The sequence below is a fragment of the Dendrobates tinctorius genome, unplaced genomic scaffold, assembly GCF_039654945.1.
Source record: "Dendrobates tinctorius isolate UK_male_01 unplaced genomic scaffold, ASM3965494v1 ptg000103l, whole genome shotgun sequence".
Classification (NCBI taxonomy): Eukaryota; Metazoa; Chordata; class Amphibia; order Anura; family Dendrobatidae; genus Dendrobates; species Dendrobates tinctorius.
Genome location: NW_027361771.1, coordinates 13,955,763 through 13,980,843, shown reverse-complemented (window position 1 = coordinate 13,980,843; position 25,081 = coordinate 13,955,763).

Below are 25,081 nucleotides of genomic sequence, written 5' to 3'. Positions count from 1 at the left end.
CCGAGTTTCCATCATCTAGTCTGTCGTTATGGCAGGGACTGTGGGGTCAGTATCTCTGGTCTATACAGGAATCTGCAGGGCTGGTTGCAGTTTTTAGTGTGTTCCCAAGGATTTTGAAATTTGGACAAAATTCATGAACCGCGTGTGCCATTTTGAAGAATATGTTGCAAAAAAATTTCAAGGTATAGCACAAAACAAAAAAAAGAAAAACGACTTAAAAAAACGCAAATCATAAATCAGGTACAACATTTTGATCTACGTTTTGTTACATGCTACGGAACTCTGCTAACTGAGATGTCCAGTGACTGCACCATTTGCCTGTAACATCATGTCGCCAATGGGCAACACGTTGGGAGGCATTTTGGAAACATGCAGCAAGACATAATATCTGCGATCACCCTTACAAGTGGCTATATACATTATATACATAGACTATTGCAATATAGAATGGTGTTTTAGCTAATTTACCAGGTTTTCAGTAAAATAAATTTTGATGCATGGCTAGATACAAAGTCTAAAACCTTGACCTAATTTCCAACGTCATACTGAATACATCCAGAATAAAATGCCTAAAAAGAAACAATATTTATTAAATAAACATGGCAAGTTTTCCACATCTTGCAGCATTAGAAGATAATGCCTTCCTTCCTAGGAACAGCAAAAACACACACAAAAATAATCTTTCTTTGGCAAGAAATCTTTCAGTTTAAGGTTGAGAAGGAAGCACAATTTCTAAACAATCATTGATTAGATGTTACAATTGTTTTCAATATTACCATTTGATTTAGCAAAATAACTTTGTTTAGTATAAGTGTTGCCATCATTTTCCATAATGCCAGTGAATTATAGGCCAATTATTCCGATGTCTGTGATAGGTGAAATATCAAAACACAGAAGTGAACTTGTGATTTTGCAAAGTTCCTTGCTATCAGAGTAAGTGCTAGACGTAGTGCTGCAAATACATAGTGACATCTGGTGGAAATATGTTAGTATTGCACTTAGTCCCTGTTACTGAGTTTCAAAAGTCGCGTATCTTATTTAAAGGGGCTGTTCAGTACTGGATAATTCCTTATTGATGAGCCCAGGGAGTTCAAAAAAATGAATGTCACCTTTGTACGCAGTGCTGCAGTCACTCATCAGCCGCAATGTCCACATTTCATTTGAGTGAAAGAAGCACTTTTTTAAAAGTAAATATAATGGAAATTGCATTATAAGATTTGATTACGGTCAACATTATTTCATTATGAGAGCTGTATGTTTTACAATTTTCCAGCCAAGGATCTATACGAGAGTTGATTTTTTTTTTCATGACACCATGTAATTTTTATTGGCAGCTTTTTGTAGTAAGCATGTTTTTTTTTTCAGAACTTGTTACATTACTCTTTGGTTGCCATATTCAGAAACCCATTGATTTTCTATATTTTTTCATAGGGCTTAGAGAGGGTTTGTGTATTGTTAGATAAGTTCTGGCTTTCACTGGTGCAGAGCACATTCTACTGTTCGATCACTTTCTATTCCATTTTTTGGAACGAGAGATGAATAAAAAAAAAACTGCAATTTTGGCATTGTCTTTCATTTTTTTAATTTTGTCCATTGTGTGGGATAAATAATGATATTTTTTATAGTATTGGTCAATATAAATATGGTTATATCCAATTTATTTATTTTTTTTTATGCTTTATTTCTTATGTGCAATAAAATTTATTTTTTAGTTAGAGATTCATATTTTGAGTCATAGGTTTTAATTTGTGCTTCTTTATAGAGCTGTGTGAGGGTTTAGTTTTATGTAACAAGCTATCATTTTTACTGATACTATTTTGGGACACATTCCGCTTTTTATTTAAAGTCTATTGAGGTAGGATGAGCAAAAATAGCAATTCTGATAATGCTTTTTTATTTGCAGGATGAAAAATGATAGTTTTATATTACTGGTGAATATGGACAGATGCAAATATGTGTTTTTTGGGGGGGATTTGTTTTTTTTCCAGATTAATTCAATTTTTATAAATGCTTCTATATATTCTTTAAAACACTTGAAAGCAAGCTTTTATTTTCTACTTACAATATATATTAGTCCCATTGTTAGGCCTTACAGTCGAATTGTAGGGGTGCCATGGGCTGAAACTCCTCGGATGCCATGGTTGAATCTCCAGCAGCTCAGTTGTTTACTAGAGCCAGCTTCTGTTGCATATGGGTCCTACGGTAAGTTACTGCCCATCAGGATGCACTGTACATGTATGCCCATTTCCATTAAGGAGTTAGTAAATCTGCCCCACAATGTTCTAACCTCCCTTTTGGGAAATATATAAAAACTACGTTAGCACACATTCATTCAAAGAATATTGATCTGAGAAATTTCATCAACTCTATCATTATTTTGAATTGGATAATGCAGAACTTCATGTGTCTGGAAATCTTCCAATTTCACTGGAAAGCAGTCTTTCACTTACAGCACGACGTTTCCTTGGCTGACCACCAAGGCCAGACTGGCCATCAAGTTATTCTTGCAAATGCCAAATGAACCGTCCAGCTACGACCCTCATCAATCATGAAACTGTTAGCAATTTTGGGAACCTCAGGATGCCGAAATTATTTACAACTGTGGCAGAGAAGAGAACCATCAACTCCCTGCTCCATCACTTAGTCTGGCAGGCCATAGGCTATTTCTGACCAAAGGCCTGTTGAAGCCCAATGCAACTCAGGGTCTGTGGGAGATATTATACTGATTATGGGGCTGTGGGGTGCATCATACCATATGGAGTTGTAGGGTCATTCATACTGTATACAGCCAAGCTGTGAGGGACAGTGCTATGCCAGCCATTCGCTCTCTGTCTATGCTCCGTCCTACTCACCGTATGTTTTGCTCTGCCCCTTATGAGTCATAGGGGGCTTGGCCAAACTCTGCAGGAATTTGTTTCTACTCACCAGCCTATCACCTGCTAGCAGGAGATATATCAGGAGACTCCATCCTCTAATCCTTATCCGACTGTTGGTTCCTAGACTGCTAGCACCCTGATTAAGCATATCTCCATATTTTATCTCTTGTTGTAGATCCACCCCCTGAGGAAGCCACATAGTGTGGTGAAACAGGGCACTCATGCCCCACTGCTGTCTTCCAACCATTTGCAAATTGAGGACCTTGCTTTAATTTTTCTGACATTACCATTTGAAAAATTCAGGTAGGCTATCAGATATTTCAGGTGTTTTTGATCTTTGCCAGTACATACTGATAGCAATATACAGTGGGTACGGAAAGTATTCAGACCCCTTTAAGTTTTTCACTTTTTGTTTCATTGCAGCCATTTGGTAAATTCAAAATAGTTCTTTTTTTTCTCATTAATGTACAATCTACACCCCATCTTGACTAAAAAAACAGAAATGTAGAAATTTGTGCAAATGTATTAAAAAAAAACTTAAATATCATATGGTCATAAGTATTCAGATCCTTTGCTCAGTATTGAGTAGAAGCATCCTTTTGAACTAATACAGCCATGAGTCTTCTTGGGAATGATGCAACAAGCTTTCCACACCTGGATTTGGGGATCCTCTGCCATTCTACCTTGCAGATCCTCTATAGGTCTGTCAGGTTGGATGGTGAACGTTGGTGGACAGTCATTTTCAGGTCTCTCCAGAGATGCTCAATTGAGTTTTGGTCATCTGAGGACATCACCTCCTGGGCTCTGCAGAGGTAAACCCTCCAAAGTGTCATCGCAAATCCTTTCCTCGAGCTACTGAAAGGGGTGCCCTCCTGCGCCAGGAAGAAGCTTTCCTAGCCTTGAAGAAAGCTTTGACAGAGGCCCACCCGTACAAGCCTACGCTCACTTCACTCAACCGTTCATCTTGCACACCGATGGGAGTCTGCAGGGGTTTGGAGCAGTACTGTCGCAGATACAGGACGGGAAAGAACGCGTCATAGCATAGGCGAGTCGGTCTTTGCATGACTCCGAGAAGAACCCAGATAACTACAGTTCCTTCAAGCTGGAGTTGTTGGCGTTAGTATGGTCAATGACGGTGAAATTTGGAGAGTACCTGGCTGGCTCTGAAGTTAATGTGCACACGGATAACAATCCGATAGCTCATCTAGAGAAAGCGAAGCTCGGGGCGCTAGAACAACGCTGGGTAGCTCAAATGGCAAAATTTTGATACAAGATCACCTATAAAAGAGGAGCAGAGAATATGCTGATGCGCCTAATCGGGATGAAGAGCTGGAGGCTGTGGAAGACATGGAATTTGGAGGAACTGCCTGTACGGTGGCAGCTACGCAGGAGACAGAAAAGGAGGAGACTCATGCAAGATTAATGGAACAACCCCGCAATGAGTGGGTCCGAGTGCAGCAGGAGGATCAGGAAATAGCCCAGTTGAGGCGGTGGGTCGCATCTAAACAGATGCCCAGCCATCATGAGAGGAGTACTGCATCACCAGAAATGCTGCAAATGTTACAGCAATGGGAAAGGTTTCAGCTGCAGGACGGCATCCTTTATCGGAAGATGTTTCTGCAGTCAGAACTCAGCGTCCCCTGGCAGACAGTGATTCCCTCATCCTTGGTGTTTTGGGTGGCTACAGAGGCTCATGAGAAAGGTGCCCATTTTAGCCCTGAAAAGACATTCCAATGGCTGCAGTGCATGCTTTATCATCCAAATCTGAGAAGTGTGGTTGACAAAGTCTGTCAGCAGTACCGGAGCTGTGAATTGGCCAAACCACCTGAACAGTGGGCTCCCACGCAGACAGTGAGGTCGTCCGGTCCCCTAGACCTGCTGACGATAGACTGACGATCGGGCCAGCGCATCAAGGCTACAAACACTACTTGGTGATGGTGGACCACTTCACGAAGTTTGCCGTCGTGACTCCAACATGAGATCAGACTGCTGAGTCCGCTGCTCATGCCATCTGCAAGTTCTTCATCCAGGTGTATGGGTGTCCCAAGTGTATCCATTCCGATCAGGGAGCCTGTTTTCTTGCAAGAGTGATGGAGGAGTTGCACTAGTTGTATAAGATCGGGAAATCACGGACAACACCTTATCATCCACAGGGGAACGAAGCTTGCGAGAGATTTAACCGCACCCTGATCCAAATGCTACGAACCCTGGAGGAGGAGAAGGAGGTACGATGGCCTGAATACATCCCTGAATTGGTATGGGTGTATAATAATAGTAAGCACAGGACCACTGGCTTCACACCCTACTCTCTGGTCTTTGGACGGCCAGGAAAAGAGATGACTGAATTAGAGTTAGAGCCCGAGGAAGACTACCCACGGACAGGCGTGTACTCCTGAGTTTGAGAACACCGTCATCAGCCAGAGACTCTCCATTGACTGGTAAGGACCAGACTACAGGAGCTGAAACATCCTCAAGTCACTCCTCTAAGGGAGACAGCCCTACGGGCTGGAGACCGAGCTTTAGTGAGAGAAAAGTGCCCTCAAAATAAATTGGAGTACCGTTGGGAGAAGGACCCATACAGGGTGAAACGTTGAGTCAATGCCAAAGGCCCCATCTATGAGATCCGGCCAGAAACAAGAGAGGGTGCCCCCACTCGTTTGCTGCACCGAAATATGTTAATACCATGTTTGTCTCGGGATCCTGACCGAGAACAAGAAGCACCTGCTGCCCCACAGGCAACTCTATTGACTGATGTTGATTTTGAAGACGAGGAAGACTGTCAATTTCCCCCAGGGGACACGGAAGGGAGGCTGGTGCCTGAAACTGCCAACCCAATGGGAGAGACTCAGGTCACTGTTCCTCTCATAACAGCTGACACGACTGCTCCTTCTGATTTGACATTCCCCCTGACAGTATTGAGACAGTAAATCAATCAGCCGCGGAGACACCATCACATGTTTCTCAACGCAAGCAATGACTAGCCAGGTCTTTCACCAGGAAGGAACAACCACGGGAAGGGCAGTCTCCAATGAAGGAAACCACCTATGCCAAAACATGGTATCCATCCACAGACAGCTGTTTCGGGGTATTGCCCCTCATCAGTGTGGAGTAGGAAACTGGCTAGTAAGAGCAATGCCTAGTAAAAGACTGCGAAAATGAGGATGAGTGACCTCATGGAGATCAACATCCAACACTGCGGAGACACCATCACATGTTTCTCAACGCAGTGATTCTAGAGCAATGCCCCCATCCCTTATGGGAAATATGCAAAAACATGTAAATCAATCAGCCGCGGAGACACCATCACATGTTTCTCAACGCAAGCAATGACTAGCCAGGTCTTTCACCGGGAAGGAACAACCACGGGAAGGGCAGTCTCCAATGAAGGAAACCACCTATGCCAAAACATGGTATCCATCCACAGACAGCTGTTTCGGGGTATTGCCCCTCATCAGTGTGGAGTAGGAAACTGGCTAGTAGGAGCAATGCCTAGTAAAAGACTGCGAAAATGAGGATGAGTGACCTCATGGAGATCAACATCCAACACTGCGGAGACACCATCACATGTTTCTCAACGCAGTGATTCTAGAGCAATGCCCCCATCCCTTATGGGAAATATGCAAAAACATGTAAATCAATCAGCCGCGGAGACACCATCACATGTTTCTCAACGCAAGCAATGACTAGCCAGGTCTTTCACCGGGAAGGAACAACCACGGGAAGGGCAGTCTCCAATGAAGGAAACCACCTATGCCAAAACATGGTATCCATCCACAGACAGCTGTTTCGGGGTATTGCCCCTCATCAGTGTGGAGTAGGAAACTGGCTAGTAGTATATGTTTTTGCATATTTCCCATAAGGGATGGGGGCATTGCTCTAGAATCACTGCGTTGAGAAACATGTGTTGGTGTCTCCGCAGTGTTGGATGTTGATCTCCATGAGGTCACTCATCCTCATTTTCGCAGTATTGAGACAGTGACGTGAGTGCACAGTCTCGGTGTTAGGGACGGCAGAACGACTAAATAAAAATAATAATAAAGTCCGTTCGCTGCTCGGGGTCCACCATGCAGTAGGTATTACATCCGCTGCTGAGTAATGGCAGACGAGCAATATAGCGATATAATGTGCATGGGTTCAACTTCACCCGAAGTGCGCAGAGCAGGCTCTGTTCACACACAGAGCCACCGCAGCAAAAAATACAAAAGGCTGAGCTTGTTAGAGTCACAGGCCTCAGGTAAATGAACACACGGTATAAGGTCACAGGAGCAGGAACTAAGACAGAGGGGCTGCGTCCGTCTAGACCTACTGTGTGTGCGGCGTTGCTACTGCGAACGCCAAGAAGGGTTGCAACTGCTGCGCAGAGCAGGACACTGCCGTGGACGACACAGCTACAAAGCAGGTGCTATGTCGGACGCTAGTGCAGAGGTGCGATTTGCACAGTGGCCTAAGGCTTGCCACAGACTGGCGCAGACTACTGAACTAATTCCCTAACCACATGCGTAATATCAGAGGGAAGGGGTGTCATAATAAGTCAGTCACCAGAATCATACATCCATCACCATTCACACATAGCAGTATAGTCTATACTAGCGCATGGCGGAACGGCCATGCGCACTTTTTATAGCCGTGCGGGACCTTCCAGATCTCCGAGATGGACCAATGAGATCAATGGAACAGGACCTCGGCACATGACTCCCGATCTCCAATGGGAGATCATCTCGTGAGCATACCCAGTAGGAGCACAGAGGGACATAGTCTCTGGAGCGGTCTGCTGCAAAGTAATCTCCTCTGCAGTAGAAAGACAGCAGGAGACCGCAGAATGTGAGGCTCTGGATTCCTGCAGAGCAGATACAGAAACCTGATGCCTAACATTACCCCCCCTCCTAGGGCCCCCTCCTCTCTGAGCCTTCCAATCCACCACCCTGTGCCCATTAGAGGCAAGTCTGGTGTCTTGGTAGGTGACATGGAAAACCGGGACACATGGAAGGTATCAGAGGCGGCAAGATCGCCAGGTTTAAGAAGGGACACATGGGAGACCACGGGAGCGGAAAAACCGCCTGGAGCATAAGAAGTGGGACGCCGCAGTGTGTCAGCGGACATCTTCACTCTCTGTTTAAGGAAGCTTACCCGAGCACACGAGGCGCATGCCTGAATATATTTCTTAATGTCCCGAGCCCTGTGCGGCCACCAATACGACCCTGCCAGGAGTTTTGTGGTCTGCATGTATCCACAGTGACCACCCGCCCTGGACGTGTGTGCCCACGCGAGGACCTTCGACAGAAGGCGAGGGGGGACAAAGGTCTTGCCCGGCGGCACAGAGTTTGGCGATTGCGGGGCCCAGTTATCCTGGTGAACAGAGTGCCGACAGTGGCAGTCGCAAGTGGAACTTAGTGTCGGACGCGCCTCGAGACTGGTGGGACACACCTCCATGGGCTCTGGGAGTGAACACTCTGGCTCAGGTGATTCCAGAGGTTCAAAGAGGTTGGGAGCCAGAGTAACCTTCCGTCTGGATTGAGCACACTCCAGTCCGCGCTCCGAAAAACGGAGATCAATACGGGTGGCAATGGCAATCATCTCCTCCAGACTTGCAGGAACCTCTCTGGTAGAAAGAGCATCCTTAAAATGCTCAGCTAAACCTCTCCAAAACACAAGGATGAGGGCTTTGTCAGACCACTCCAGCTCAGAAGCCAGTGTCCGAAAACGAACGGCATACTGACTAACCGAGAGGGATCCCTGAGTCAAAGCCAGCAGCTGTAGAGAGGTGTCGTGCGTGACCCGTGGTCCCAGGAAGACCTGCTTAATAGCTGTTAAAAACTGAGCAATGGTCCGAACCTCTGGGTCACCACGCTCCCATAGTGGCGTAGCCCACTCCAACGCCTTGCCCAACAGAAGGGAAACAATAAACCCCACCTTGGCCCGCTCCGTAGGTAATCGCGCAGCCAGTAACTCCAGCTGGATAGAGCACTGGCTGACGAAACCCCTACAGGAGGCGCCATTGCCAGAAAATTTATCGGGCAACGGCAGGCGGGTAACTGTCGGCGCATGGGAGGACGTGGACATATGAGAAACCGCCTCTGCGATCGCCTGTACAGCAGCCTCCAAAGACTTCGCCGCTGCGATAACACTCTTAAGAGTAGCCAACTGGCCCTCTAGCTGGCAAATGCACTGAAGGAGTTGCTGCTGGTCTGCCATCACTAGCCAGACCCTGGCGCTAGTATAATGTTAGGGACGGCGGAATGCACTAAATAAAAATAATAATAATGTGCGTTCGCCGCTTGGGGTCCACCGTGCAGTAGGTGTTACAACTGCTGCTGAGTAATGGCAGACAAGCAATATGGCGATATAATGCGCACGGGTTCAACTTCACCCGAAGTGCGCAGAGCAGGCTCTGTTCACACACAGAGCTGCCGCAACAAAAACATACAAAAGGCTGAGCCTGTTAGAGTCACCGGACTCAGGTAAATGCACGCACGGTATAAGGAAACAGGAGCAGGAACTAAGACAGAGGGGCTGCGTCCGTCTACATCTACCGTGTGTGTGGCTTCGCTGCTGCGAACGCCAAGAAGGGCTGCAACTGCAGCGCAGAGCAGGACACTGCCGCTGGACGACACAGCTGCAAAGCAGGCGCTATGTCGGACGCTAGCGCAGAGGTGCGGTGTGCACAGTGGCCTAAGGCTTCCCACAGACTGGCGCAGACTACTAAACTAATTCCCTAATCACATGCGTAATATCAGAGGGAAGTGGTTTCATAATAAGTCAGTCACCAGAATCATACATCCGTCACCATTCACACATAGCAGTATAGTCTATACTAGCGCATGGCGAAACGGCCATGCGCACTTTTTATAGCCGTGCAGGACCTTCCAGATCTCCGAGATGGACCAATGAGATCAATGGAACAGGACCTGGGCACATGACTCCCGATCTCCAATGGGAGATCGTCTTGTGAGCATGCCCAGTAGGAGCACAGAGGGACTTAGTCTCTGGGGCGGACTGCTGCAAAGTAATCTCCTTTGCAGTAGAAAGACAGCAAGAGACCGCAGAATGTGAGGCTCTGGATTCCTGCAGAGCAGACACAGAAACCAGACGCCTAACACCCGGGGACCGCAGTGACAAGCCGGAGCCCCTGATTGTGGTCAAGAGACAGGCGGTGTATTACACAGAGACTCAAAGCAAGGAGACCCAGGTTCCATATCAGCTCCCTGCTTCCTGCTTTAACCCCTGGAGGTCCCAACTTAATTTGACCAGAGACTGTAGAGACTGCACGCGCCGCTGTTGCCAGTGCCGACATGGGAGAAGTAGACCCTTCAATCAAGCTTTCCCCAGACTGATGAGTTATAATTATCTGAGTTTAACCATTTTAACGCTGCATAACCATTTAACTGCTTTCTAAAGCTCCATTGCTCTGCTTTACTGTTTTACTCTGTCACATTTAACATCCTACTGCTCCTCCCTGCGTGGAGAGAAAATCCCTGTAAATAAACCTTTAGCTCTTGGTATGTCTCGGATCCGTGGCGACATCCTCCATCCCTGCAGACTATTACAGAACCCTGAGCTCCTTATCGCCATCATGTGCCTAAGCCCTGGCTGACCCTGGGCTTTGCCCTGGCTAATGAAATGGGCAGCAAGACACTGGTCTTACTGCTATGATAAGACAACATAGGGAAGGAGTCAAGCAGGGGAAAACACACATACAAATAGAATTCCACGGCTTCAATGGAAGACACAAGAGCTTCTCGAGGAAAATCTTTCTCTAGAGAAGTCAAGCTCAAGATATAAACTATATTGCTGACAAGAGAGGAAGCCAGGAGGGGGTTTAATTAATTTAAGAGAGAGGTCCCAATGAGTAGCAGCTGAGACAAAAGAACAAATGGAATCTCAGCATATTTAAACTAGGAACTTAACCCCTTCTGTATCATAAGAAACAATAAACCTGCATGACTCATGTGAATGGTTGCATAGTCTCCAAAGAGGACATGTGATCTTTTAAACCCAGATGCACAACAGGTTCTAGCAAGGTGCGGCACATTCATGACACTAGCTAGGAGGGATAGCTAATACTAGAGAAGAGAGAGAGAGGATTCAAAAAGATATAAATAAACTGGAGAAGTGGGCAGCAACTAACAGAATGGTTTTTAACAGGGAGAAATGCAAAGTACTACATCTGCGCAATAAAAATGAAAAAAGCATATACAGAATGGGAGGAATAGGGCTAAGTGACAGCACATGTGAAAAAGACTTGGGTATACTAATAGATCACAGAGTGAATATGAGTCAACAGTGTGATGCAGCAGCAAAAAAGGCAAATGCAATTCTAGGATGTATTAACAGAAGCATACAGTCTAGATCATGTGAAGTCTTTATTTCCCTCTACTCCTCTTTGGTCAGACCTCATCTGGAATATTGTGTCCAGTTTTGGGCACCACATTTTAAAAAAGACATCAACAAACTGGAGCAAGTTCAGAAAAGAGCGACCAGAATGGTGACCGGTCTGCAAACCCTGTCTTATGAGGAAAGGTTGCAGGATTTGGGAATGTTTAGTTTGCAAAAGAGAAGACTGAGAGGAGACTTAATAACTGTCTACAAATATCTAAAGGGCTGTCACATTGTAGAAGGATCAACTTTATTCTCATTTGCACAAGGAAAGACTAGAAGCAATGGGATGAAACTGAATGGGAGGAGACACAGATTAGATATTAGAAAAAACTTTTTGACAGTTAGAGTGATCAATGAGTGGAACAGGCTGCCACGAGAAGTGGTGAGTTCTCCTTCAATGGAAGTCTTCAAACAGAGGCTGGACAGACATCTGACTGGGATGATTTAGCGAATCCTGCTTTGAGCAGGGGGTTGGACCAGATGGCCCAGGAGGTCCCTTCCAACTCTACGATTCTATGATTCTATGATTCTATGACACTATTATGCTGTGTAGCAGCTGTGGTGACCATCATACTGTATGGGGTAGTTATGGGTGACATTTTACTGAATGGGGGTTAACATGCTGTACAGGGAACTTTAGTAGTCACCATACTTTATATAGAGGGATGTGGTGAATATCATACTGTTTGGGGCAATTTGGTGACCATTTTATTGTGTGGGGTGCTAGGGGATATCATACTTTATGTAGGGTTTTGGGGGGCAATTATACTTTGTGGGGTTATCATACCGTATGGGGTCATAATATTCTATGGGGGGTCATGAAAGTGTTATCAGTGTGTGAGACCACGTAGGGGCTTCTGTAGGGAAAAATATTGTGTACGTGGTTGTGAAGAAACAGGGTCAGCAGGAGCTCTCGTCCGCTGGCCCAGCTGTCTTTAGACTGCATGGACCAGGGCTCATACCACTAAACGCCCACTCTCTCTTCCCGTGGGCAGAACACATCTCAGGCAACATAGGGTGAGGTAAAACAGTGTGGCAATAAATTATTGAACCAGCAACAAACAATAACATGGAGAACAGTCCCAGAAAAACACTCAAGATCCTGAAAATTACCCTTCTGTTGACTCTCCAAGATTAGAGCTGCTTCCAGGGCCAACTACTCCCACCCGTGGCACCCCGATTTTGGTAGGCCCCCACAGAGAGAAGGTGATGACAAGTTTAGGAAGCTAACCGAGAGCAATGAGGTATGTGGCCAGGTGACCGGATTGTCCTAACCTGGATTTGGATTCAAGACAACTCTGAACTCTGAGGGTTCAGCGATGGTCAATGAAGCAGATCTGGGTTCTTCCAGCTGGGGCCGTGGTCCCTTAACTTGACATCCTATAGACTCCCTTGGAACAGAGGCAACGTCTCCTTTTGTAGTTCACAACTGTCCTTCAAGCCAGCATCCAGAGGTCAAGAGAAAGATGTGGTGGGTTAACTCGCTTTGTTTGATTATTTATAGTTTATCCTTTAATATTTGCAAGTCAACAAACTGCATGGTCCAGTACTATGTGCAATCAACATAACAGCAAACATCATTGTTCAGTGACCCTGCATCCATGTTTTGGAAGGAAAACAGTGCAATAAACTGTAGGAGCTGATATAAGAGGTAAATAACCACCATTTGTCTATTTATAAATATCAATTCAAACTACAAAATGAGTCAATACTTCAGACAACAGTTTATGATTCTGGGCCTAATGAATTTACGTACGTCTTCTGGCGGCAGCGGTCGGTCTTTGGCACCTTCCACTGAGCCCCTCGTCCATGAGCATATGCGGCTGGAACAAACAAGGCTGCAGCACTATCAGGGTCCACTGTGGGTGGGAAGGTATATGCTGATAAGGTGGGCCGCAAACGTCTATCCAGCACCCAGTTTTCTTTATGTGGCACGTACGCTGTACTCATGATCACGAAACGCACGGCACCTCGCTCTCTGCCAGTTACCTGACACACTGCGCTTCTCCCTCTGTAATGCCCGCTGGTGTAGGCAGGAGTTCAAGGACACGAGCCAGTGCAGTCCTGTTGCTCAAGGAATGGAACACACCTCTCTTTGTGTTGCACGCTGCCTGTTCCCGCCAAGCTGACTGCTTCCATGTACACTGTGTCTGTTGCCGCTTAGCCATGCCCCCCTGTTTCCGAGTGCAAAGGTCTGTCTGATCTCTTACTCTTTCCCCAGACAACTGAGGCGACAGCCCCGACAGTTCCGGACCGGCACAGGACAGGTACCCACCACCCGGTTCTCCTCCTTACACTTGTTTGCAGCCACTAGATACCTAAGACTCCCACTCCTGCATTAGTCAGTGGCATTTATAAGACTGGATAGCAAGCTGGTGTTTATAAACTGTTCATCCATTTGCCTCATGTATTTCTGTCTCACCTGTATACATGTGCTGATACCTTATTATTTCATTGCTCCTAGGTTCACCGAATATATTTACAAATGTTCAATAAACTGCACAGACTTCAAGATACAGTCTTCTTATTGGACGACAGTAGATCGGTTTAGCTGCCTGTCATGAAAATTTGGTTAGGATAAATCTATCCATGTGTGTGCTATGGCTGTTCCCAATTAAACTGAGTATTTTGAGCGCTCAAAGAATGATGACTGAACACACATGGTGACAGGATAACATTCCCTCAATAGTCTGAAGGTTTATTGCACATACATGGTTTTATAATTACGTATAGAAAGGGGTGGTTAGTTAATTAACATAAGGTCAGGCTTCTATGTTATAAAAAGAGAAAAGAGCCAGCACTGCCAGTGGTCAGAACGCATAACATGAGGTGCATATGCACATATCTTACTGCATTCAAAATGAGACATTTAGCAAAATATTGATCAATATATTGAGCCACCCCGCCACGCCAAGGCAATCTCATATGGGGGGTCCTACTCTACATTTGTATTTATTCACTGTGCCATTGCGGCCTCCTAAATGTTTTAAAAGCAAGACCATATCAAATGCAATCCATACCTGAAGCATGACTGCATCACTCCCGTGCAGCCAGATGGAGCAGGTGCAGATGAAGGCCAACCAGGTCTGAACACAGACATCTCAGGTTTGACCTCCACACACTGCCTGACCAGCAAACACAGATGAAGGGCAATGCAGGCTCAGACATGGATGCAAAAATAAATAAAGCCTGGGGCAGGGCGGGGCTGCCGTGAGTGTGCACAGCAGCCTAGATCAATCACAATAAACACAGAAAAGATGGCGAACATGACCCAGCGTGCACGGCAACAGTGGTGGTCAGCCACAAAACCAATTTGCAATAAAAAGAGAAAAGAGCCAGCACTGCCAGTGGTCAGAACGCATAACATGAGGTGCATATGCACATATCTTACTGCATTCAAAATGAGACATTTAGCAAAATATTGATCAATATATTGAGCCACCCCGCCACGCCAAGGCAATCTCATATGGGGGGTCCTACTCTACATTTGTATTTATTCACTGTGCCATTGCGGCCTCCTAAATGTTTTAAAAGCAAGACCATATCAAATGCAATCCATACCTGAAGCATGACTGCATCACTCCCGTGCAGCCAGATGGAGCAGGTGCAGATGAAGGCCAACCAGGTCTGAACACAGACATCTCAGGTTTGACCTCCACACACTGCCTGACCAGCAAACACAGATGAAGGGCAATGCAGGCTCAGACATGGATGCAAAAATAAATAAAGCCTGGGGCAGGGCGGGGCTGCCGTGAGTGTGCACAGCAGCCTAGATCAATCACAATAAACACAGAAAAGATGGCGAACATGACCCAGCGTGCACGGCAACAGTGGTGGTCAGCCACAAAACCAATTTGCAATAAAAAGAGAAAAGAGCCAGCACTGCCAGTGGTCAGAACGCATAACATGAGGTGCATATGCACATATCTTACTGCATTCAAAATGAGACATTTAGCAAAATATTGATCAATATATTGAGCCACCCCGCCACGCCAAGGCAATCTCATATGGGGGGTCCTACTCTACATTTGTATTTATTCACTGTGCCATTGCAGCCTCCTAAATGTTTTAAAAGCAAGACCAAATCAAATGCAATCCATACCTGAAGCATCACTGCATCACTCCCGTGCAGCCAGATGGAGCAGGTGCAGATGAAGGCCAACCAGGTCTGAACACAGACATCTCAGGTTTGACCTCCACACACTGCCTGACCAGCAAATACAGATGAAGGGCAATGCACGCTCAGACATGGATGCAAAAATAAATAAAGCCTGGGGCAGGGCGGGGCTGCCGTGAGTGTGCACAGCAGCCTAGATCAATCACAATAAACACAGAAAAGATGGCGAACATGACCCAGCATGCACGGCAACAGTGGTGGTCAGCCACAAAACCAATTTGCAATAAAAAGAGAAAAGAGCCAGCACTGCCAGTGGTCAGAACGCATAACATGAGGTGCATATGCACATATCTTACTGCATTCAAAATGAGACATTTAGCAAAATATTGATCAATATATTGAGCCACCCCGCCATGCCAAGGCAATCTCATATGGGGGGTCCTACTCTACATTTGTATTTATTCACTGTGCCATTGCGGCCTCCTAAATGTTTTAAAAGCAAGACCATATCAAATGCAATCCATACCTGAAGCATGACTGCATCACTCCCGTGCAGCCAGATGGAGCAGGTGCAGATGAAGGCCAACCAGGTCTGAACACAGACATCTCAGGTTTGACCTCCACACACTGCCTGACCAGCAAACACAGATGAAGGGCAATGCAGGCTCAGACATGGATGCAAAAATAAATAAAGCCTGGGGCAGGGCGGGGCTGCCGTGAGTGTGCACAGCAGCCTAGATCAATCACAATAAACACAGAAAAGATGGCGAACATGACCCAGCGTGCACGGCAACAGTGGTGGTCAGCCACAAAACCAATTTGCAATAAAAAGAGAAAAGAGCCAGCACTGCCAGTGGTCAGAACGCATAACATGAGGTGCATATGCACATATCTTACTGCATTCAAAATGAGACATTTAGCAAAATATTGATCAATATATTGAGCCACCCCGCCACGCCAAGGCAATCTCATATGGGGGGTATATGCACTTGCTTCATCTGGCTTCATGGGAGCGATCCAGTAATGTTCAGGTACAGATTGCACTTGATGTGGTCATGCTCTAAATGTATTTAGGAGGCTGTAATGGCACAGCATTTATTAAAAATATATAGAGTAGGACCCCCCATATGAGATTGCCTTGGCGTGGCGGGGTGGCTCAATTGAATTGATCAAATTTTTTTGCTAAATATCTCATTTTTGAATACAGCTAGACATTATGTGCATATGCACTCCAATTTATGCGTTCTAACTTTAAGCAGTGCTGGCTTCCCCCCCTATTTTCAGGCTTCTATGTTAGCTGTTTGAGTATATGGAAGTATGTTGGCTGTTTGAGTATATGGAAGATTCTAACAAAATGGCTGATTTAGCAATATATGATTAAGTGTGCAGTTTTTCTGCCATTCAGCAAAATTAAGACATCAGCTTGGACATCTGGTGTTAGTTCCTGTTTTTCGATGTCTGGAAAATACCATGGAGCTTGTCTGGCTTGCACTGGCTGGTTCACGGGGTCACTAGGTCATTCTGAGCAATTGATTATATGGTACATGTTAGCTATGAGTGTATATGTGTATATTTACAAGTGAGATCTATATGAGATACATATATATTTCCATCACAATCCCCCTTTAGATATCACTTACCCTAATCCTAATCTGTCCCAAAGCGCTGCAACTCTTTTATGCTGCCAGTGGGCTGATGCATGCCTAGTGCATAGACCCCCCTCCGTACAGACTGTCGCAAATGGGCGGTCAGTATATCTGTCCCTAACAGGGGTTTGGTGCAATCATAGTCTCTTGGTCAGCAGTCAGTGGTGTGTAATCTTCATCAGGTAGGTCATTTATTCGGTCAGGTAGGGCATCCACAGCATCATTCTGGCTTAGGTGTATCTTCTGGTATGGGAGCTTTCTTGCAATGCGATGCGTGAATCCAAATGGGTCTTCCCTCCAGGTTGGTGTCGTCAGCAGCACTTGGAAAGGGCCATCAAATCTGGGATCGAGCATCTCCTTACAAACTTTTTTTCATCAACACTCAGTCTCCTGGCTTCAGGAAGTGCATACCAGGTACCGAATCTGGATCTGGCAATGAAGAAAAAAAACTCGAGAATGGGCATTAGCAAGTTTCTTGGTGAGTTCAATTACATAAGCAGACAAGGTATCATATTGCATAGTCAGCTGCTGAGGGAAGAATACCCCTAACCTGGGTCTAGACCCAAACAAAATTTCATATGGTGACAGTTTTTCTGGGCCTCTGGGAGTGAGTGTGCCTTACACTAAACAGTGCAATTGGAAGTGTCTCATGGGAGTGTCTCTTAGGCAACTTTCAACATCCTGTTTTTAAGTGTCCCATTTAGTCTTTCTATTTTCCCACTACTTTGGGGATGGTGGGAAGTGTGTAGGTCTAAATCTGACCCTACTGCTGTTCTGATCTCTCGTGCCAAGTTTGCTGTGAATGCGGGTCCCTGATCACTCTCTCACTTCTAGAACCCCGTATCTGCACACTATTTCTGAAAGTAGCTTTTTTGCAGTATTCTTTGCTGACTGGTTCCCCACTGGGAAAGCTTCTGGCCAGATGATGTGGGGGAACTTTTTCCACTCGTCCAGGGTTGCATTTGCCGCAGGTCAAACAGCTGCTAGGAAATGTGGCTGTTAGGGTGGAAATTCCTGGGGCTAAACAGTAAGCACCAATCAGATCATTCATCTGTGTCTTCAATCTGTGTGTGGGCCCATGTGCCCATTGAACCACCATAAGGTACATACTTGAAGGTTGACAGGGTTTGGAGTCCAATGCTTTGAGGTAGACAGGGTTTAGAGTCCAATGCTTTGAGGTAGACAGGGTTTGGAGTCCAATGCTTTGAGGTAGACAGGGTTTGGAGTCCTATGCTTATGCCCATCTTCCTTCATAAGTTGCCCCTTCCACATCCAGCTTTCCTTCTCCATTAGAGCCTGGTCCTGCAACTTCTTGAACAGATCCCAGGACGTCATTTTGTCATGTTTCTTGTCTTCAGTCGTCATGTAGTAGCAGTCAAGCTCTATGACCTCTCCCACTTCTCCATATTGTCTTCCTTTGGCTGCTTCTTTGGCTGCCATATCCGTCATGTTATTCCTCTGTGCCTCTTCTGCATTCAATTTTCCATGCCCTTTGACCTTTAAAGTTGCCACCATTTTTGAAAGTTGGAGTGCATCCAGCAGGTTCCTGATGGCTCCATGATGCTTCACGGTTGTCCATCTTGCTGTGATGAAGTCCCAGATGGGTCTAAAGTTGTGTGCTATGCCATGCGAGTACCTAGAATCGGTATAGATGCTCACAGTTTTGTCCTTCGCAATGTGGCAGGCCTTCATCAGCACTATCAGTTTTGCTTCCTGGGCTGACAGGCTAGGCGGCAGACTTCTGGACGACAAGATTTCTTGATTGCTGGTCACTTCACATTCCGTGTGGAATCTTCCTTCATCAGCTGCAAATCTGAAGCCATCTACGTAGAGGATCAACTCTGGGTTGGTCAGAGGCTCATCATGGTCGTCAGTACGGAGCAAATCCAGATCCTTGTGAAAGCTATCCTGCGGATTTTGTTCTGAAGAGTCCATATCCGTATCCTCCCTTGGGAGTGGGAATAGAGTGGCCGGATAGAGGACGGTGCATCTCAACTGCATCTGGAAGGCAAGAGCAGAGAGAGCACTGGAAGCGCAGATGCCTAGCGGTGGAGAGATGTTTTGGCTGGGTCTGATTGAGAATTGCTGAGATGTCGTGCGGAGCCAGGATCTCCAGTGGATGTCCAAGAATGATGTCAGCAGTCTTGTCCAAGAGGGCGTGTGCTGCAAATATTGCCCTCATGCAGGAGGGGCCCCTTTGCAACTGGATCCAGGCAGCCTGAGAAGTAGCCTAGAGGACTCTGTTTTCCTCCGTGAATCTGTGTTAGGACGCCAGTAGCATGACCTTCTTTTTCCATCAGATAAAAATGGAATGGCTTCTTGTAGTCAAGGAGTCATAGTGCTGGCGCGAAGACTATGGAGTCTTTTAGCTTCCTGAACGAGATGAAGGCTGCATCCGACCGGAGGAATGGGGTTGCATTGATGCAATCATACAGAGGCTGCATTATGACTGAAGCATCAGGGATCCAAGTTCTGCAATATGAAACTAGACCAAGGAAGGCCTGTATCATCATTGGAGTTGTTGGGGGAGCCATCTTCTTCACAGCTTAACTCGCTCCTGACACCACTGGACTTTGTTTTTCGAGGCCTTGCATTGCTGCTCCACCAGGTAGAGTAGGAGAGACAAGGAATAGGCTGTGCAGGTATCAATGTCAGCTGCACAAAGGAGAAGGTCATCCCCGTACTGTAGAAGAGTGACTTCTGCAAGTTCTGCAATCCAGTTGACGAGGATGGAGGACATTGCTTTGGTAAACTGTGAAGGGTTGTTCTGGGATCCCTGGGGCATCACTGTCCATGTGTACTGCACCCCCCTGGTTCGCGAAGGCAAACAGGAACTGGTCGTCCAGGCGAAGGGAAACATTGGCCAGGTCAATCACTGTGAGAACAGGTGCTGTGGCTAGCACATTTGAGAGCAGAGTGTGCAGATTTGGCACAATTGGGGCTTCAAATACTGTGGCTTCGTTCACAGCCCTCAGGTCATGCACCATTCTGAACCTGGCTGGTTCTCCTTTCACAGTCTTCTTGACCTAGAAAAGCAGGGACTGCATAATGATTCCTATGGACGAGGTGGCCCAGTCTGGCCTTGTCCTGCTGTGGTGGACTCCCATCTTCTGGCACAGAGCCGGCAAGAAAACAAGCCATTTACTGGGATCCACAACACGAGAGATGACGACCAGCTGGGCTTTCTTGTTCTCCACCAAGGCGGTCACTGTGTTAACACCTGCTCTGATCAAAGGGGGTCTCTTTGTTGGGACGTCTCCTTTACAAGCTTCTTTCTGCTCAGCACAGGGCAGCAGTTGTTTGTGCGCCATTTTGAAGAGCTGAGTGGCTGTCTGCTGGTCCAGGGCCTGGATGAACTAGTTAATTGCAGGGAGCACCTTCAGAATCTTGTACAAGATGGTCCTCGGGTGCTGGAGCTGGATGAAGCACAGCCATTCCAAAGTTCTTAGGCCGTTTCTCAAACAGCGGGTGTTATGGTTTACTGGGTTCTCGGGCCAGGTAGTCGCTGGGTTAACTCAGTTGGCCTTGTTCTGGATCCTGGGAGGCGTTTTATAGCCTCACTGTGAGGCCAATCTTTGTTGTTTATACTCTAACCTTTGGCTGAGTGTGTCTGACCCTGTTGTGCCTGTGCTACGTTTCGTCTGTCTGGTTCTGATTTTGCTGTGTCCCTGTTATGAGTTTTGCCTGACCCTTTTGTACTGTTTGCCCTCTCTGTGTATGACACTTGGTTACTTCCTGTCTACCCTCTGTCTGCTTCTCTTGTACTGCGCTGCCCTCTCTGTATTTGACCCCTTGGCTACGTCCTGACTATCCGTTCTATGTCCCTTGGTAACTTTGTCCCGAAGTTACCCTGCTAGGAGTTTTCCTTCAACTCCTAGATCTCCGGAGCTTAGACCATGCCCCCAGCAGTCAGGTGATTCAGGTCTTACTGTGCCTGAAGCACTCTCTATCTGTTCCTGCTTGTTCTGAGAGACCTGTGACCGGCTCCGCCCCTTGTCAGTCACGTGCTTCAGGTCCTGTTTGTCTGAAACACGCATCTTTCACCGCTGCTGCCTTGCTCCCCAGGTATCTTTTGGGCACAGTTTGTTTATTCAGGACATGTGCACTGGCTCAGTGAGCAAGTGCAGTGCAGTGTTCCTGACATTATAAATGACCGTTACAGTTTTTCTGAGGTGGGAGATTTAGGAGTATTATCCCCATGGATCTCATGCAGGCAGTAGCAAATGTTCCAGAAGTTGAATGTTGAGCAGCGCATGATGGCACAAACCCAGCAGCAGCTGGTAGATACCGTACAGGGGGCTGTCGCTGCGGGGTCCCTGGGTACTGGTGGTAGGGATGTGTCATTAGTATCTCCTGAATCTCCCGTAAAACTGCCCGACTACTTCTCAGGGGATGAAAAGGAGTTCAGAGCCTTCAGGGAGGGGTGTAAATTTTCTTCTCCTGAGGCCTCGTTCTTCTGGGTATGAGTTCCAGACGGTGGGGGTAATTATTTCCCTACTTCGGGGGGCCCCACAAGCCTGGGCCTTTTCTCTCTCTCTCCTTCTGCTCCTGAGAAGATGACTATTGATGCATTTTTTCATGCCCTCGGCCGCATCTATGATGGGCCTGATAGGGTCAGTATGGCTGAGGACATGGTAATGAGTGTTCATCAGAGTAGACATTCAGCCGAGTGGTTCTATTCGGAGTTCCAACGTTGGGCTGCAGAGGTCTCGTGGAATGATGCCGCCCTTCGAGGGCTATTCCGCAGAGGCCTGTCTGAACGTCCCCAGGACGCTCTGGCCCTTCATCCTCCAACTGACACTTTGGAGGATGCCATAACCCAGGCCATACGAATGTACCGCAGGCTACGTGCCAGGGTTGTTATGCAGTGTGAAACGTCACTGTTTGCTGGCAGCAAAGAGACTGGGGCCACTCTTGAGGTCATGGAAATTGGCATCACCTCGCTTAAAGAGAAGGAAAGAAGACGTCGCCGGGAGAAACAACTCTGTTTCTATTGTGGAGAGTCCGGACATTGGAGAAAAGATTTCCCCTCCTGTCCGTCATCCTCTAAGACGACGGGAAACTACTAGGTCTGGGTAGCGGTCAAGGAGGCTGCCTATACCTTCAGGTACTATTTTTTTCATGTCCTAAAGTCGTGTTAAAGGTGGAACTGTTGGTAGACAACAATCTTTTTTTCTCAACAGCATTGGTGGACAGTGGTTCATCTCTCAACCTGGTCAGATCCTGTGTTGTCTCCCAACATAAGATAGGGACAGTCAGGCTGGAGACACCCCTTAATATTGTTGCCATCGACTCTTCCCCTCTTACCCGAACAGGGATTCTTTATGTTTCCAAAAGGTTTTCTTTGCAGGTCGGTTCTTCCCACAAGGAAGGGATGTAATGTTTTGTTATGGACAAATTGCCTGCAGGGCTATTGCTGGGCATGCCATGGCTTCAACGCCACAACCCGGTGATTGACTGGAAATCAGGGGAGATTATTAAATGGGGATCCAATTGTGTCGACTGTTGGCTTAAACCTGTTTGTTGTCTGAAACTTGCAAAACCTGTCTCGGTGTCTTCTGTCAGTCTGGAGGGTATTCCGGAGTACCTAAAAGACTTTGAGGATGTGTTCTCTGAAAGTGAGGCTGAGGCGCTGCCCCTGCATAGACCATTTGACTGTGTCATTGATCTTATCTCTGAAGCCAAATTGCCCAAGGCCCGTCTGTTTAATTTATGAAGCACTGCATCGCTGAAAGTCTTCATAAGGGGCATATAAGGCCCTCAGTGTCCCCAGTAGCTACGGGGGGGTTTTGTTAAAAAGAAGGATGGCGGTCTACATCCCTGCCTTGACTTTTGAGAACTTAATAAAATCACAGTTAGGAATACATACCCCCTGCCTCTGATTCCTGATCTCTGTAACCAGCTCTCTGGGGCCAAGTGGTTTTCGAAATTGGACCTCAGAGGGGCTTATAATTTGATAAGAATACAGGAAGGGGATGAGTGGAAAACTACTTTTCTTACTTTTGAGGAGTTATTTGAGAATCTGGTGATGCCCTTCGGTCTCACCAATGTTCCAGCTGTGTTTCAAAATTTCATTAATGTATTTTTTTGGGACCTCATTGGCCGTTTTGTTGTTATCTACTTGGATGATATACTGATATATTCCTCTGACAGACATTCTCATTTATCACATGTTAAAACAGTGTTTCAAAGACTCAGGGAAAAATCAATTATTTGTTAAGGTGGAGAAATGTTCTTTCCTTGTTCAGAGCTATCATTTTTGGGTTTCATAATCTCTCCACAGGGGTTTCGTATGGATCCCAAGAAGGTGTAAGCCATTATAGAGTGGGTCCAGCCTCGGGACCTTAGAGGACTCCAGCGCTTCTTGAGATTCGTGAATTACTATCGCAGGGTTATCAAAGGTTTTTCTCAGATTTTGAAACCCCTCACAGATGTCACATGTAAAGGGGCAGATGTTAGGAATTGGTCCCCGTCAGCCAGACAATCTTTTTTAACGTTGAAAAATTGTTTCACATCTGCTCCTGTTCTGGTGCAATCTGACTCATCCAAGCCGTTTGTGATTGAAGTTGATGCTTCAGAGGTTGGGGTGGGGGCAGTGTTGTCACAGGGACCTACTTCTCTGACTAACCTCAAACCTTGTCCCTATTTCTCGAAAAAAATTTCTCAGGCTGAGAGAAATTATAACGTTGGTAATAGAGAACTCTTAGAAATCAAGTTGGCATTCGAGGAATGGAGGCATTTTTTGGAGGGGGTGGCTCACCCCATCACAGTCATCACTGACCACAAAAACCTAGAGTTTATCAAATCTGCTAAAAGACTGACTCCTAGGCAGGCCCGTTATTCACTTTTTTTTCCAGATTTCAATTTTCTATAACTTTTTGTCCAGGGTCTAAAAACGTGAAAGCTGATGCTTTATCACGTAGTTTTGAGCCGCTATCTGCCCCTGATCCACCGTCCACCATTCCTCAACCCAATATCGTTATAGCTGAAGTGTCGTCGGAATTGGAGCTGGAGATTGTGGAGGCTCAATCTTTAGCTCCAAGGTCCAAACCCGAAAACAAATTGTTTGTTCCTCAGCAGTTACGCACCAAGCTCCTGTGTGAGATCCATGATTCAAAACTGAGTGCTCACCTGGGAATTTCTGCCACACGAGAGGCAGTAGCTAGAGTCTTTTGGTGGCCTTTGATGGCTTTGGATATTAAGAAGCATGTCGCTGCGTGTGGGGTATGCGCCCGTTCTAAGAGATCTCTTTGTCGGCCGGCCGGGGAATTGGTGCCTTTGCCAATTCCAGGAAGACCATGGACCCACTTGTCCATGGACTTCATTACCAACCTTCCTTCTTTTCGGGGTAACACAGTTATCTGGGTAGTCGTAGACAGGTTTTCTAAGTTAGCGCATTTTATACCTATGGCAAGTCTACCTTCAGCAGAGACTCTCGCTAAGCATTTCCTCACACAGATTGAACGGTTACATGGGGTACCTATGAACATTGTATCTGACAGAGAGGCACAATTTGTGGCTAAATTTTGGCGGGCTTTTTACAAAAGGTTGGCGATATCTTTGTCATTTTCCTCAGCTTACCACCCAGAGAGTAACGGGCAGACGGAGCGCACCAACCAGTCGCTGGAACAAATTCTTCGATGTTTGACTTCTGCTCTGCAAAGCGACTGGTGTGATGCCCTACCGTTAGCTGAGTTCGCATTCAACAACCGTACCAAGCAATCTACTGGTAGGTCACTGTTTTTTTATTAATTATGGTTTGAACCCCCATTTTGGTGAATTCTCACGATTAGATTCGGGCTGTCCAGGAGCTGAAGACTGTGTCAACTGAATCAGGGATCTGTGGTCAAAAGTTCGGTTAAATATGTTCAGGGCTCAGGAGACTTATAAGTGTTTTGCAGATAAAAAAGGGACCCTTCTCAGGTGTTGCAGTGTGGGGACAAGGTGTGGCTCTCCACGCGGAACATAAGTCTTCGTCTGCCCTCCACTAAACTGCGACCCAAGTTCATTGGTCCCTGTGAGATCATTGAGGTAATTAACCCGGTGGCGTATCGTCTTCGCCTTCC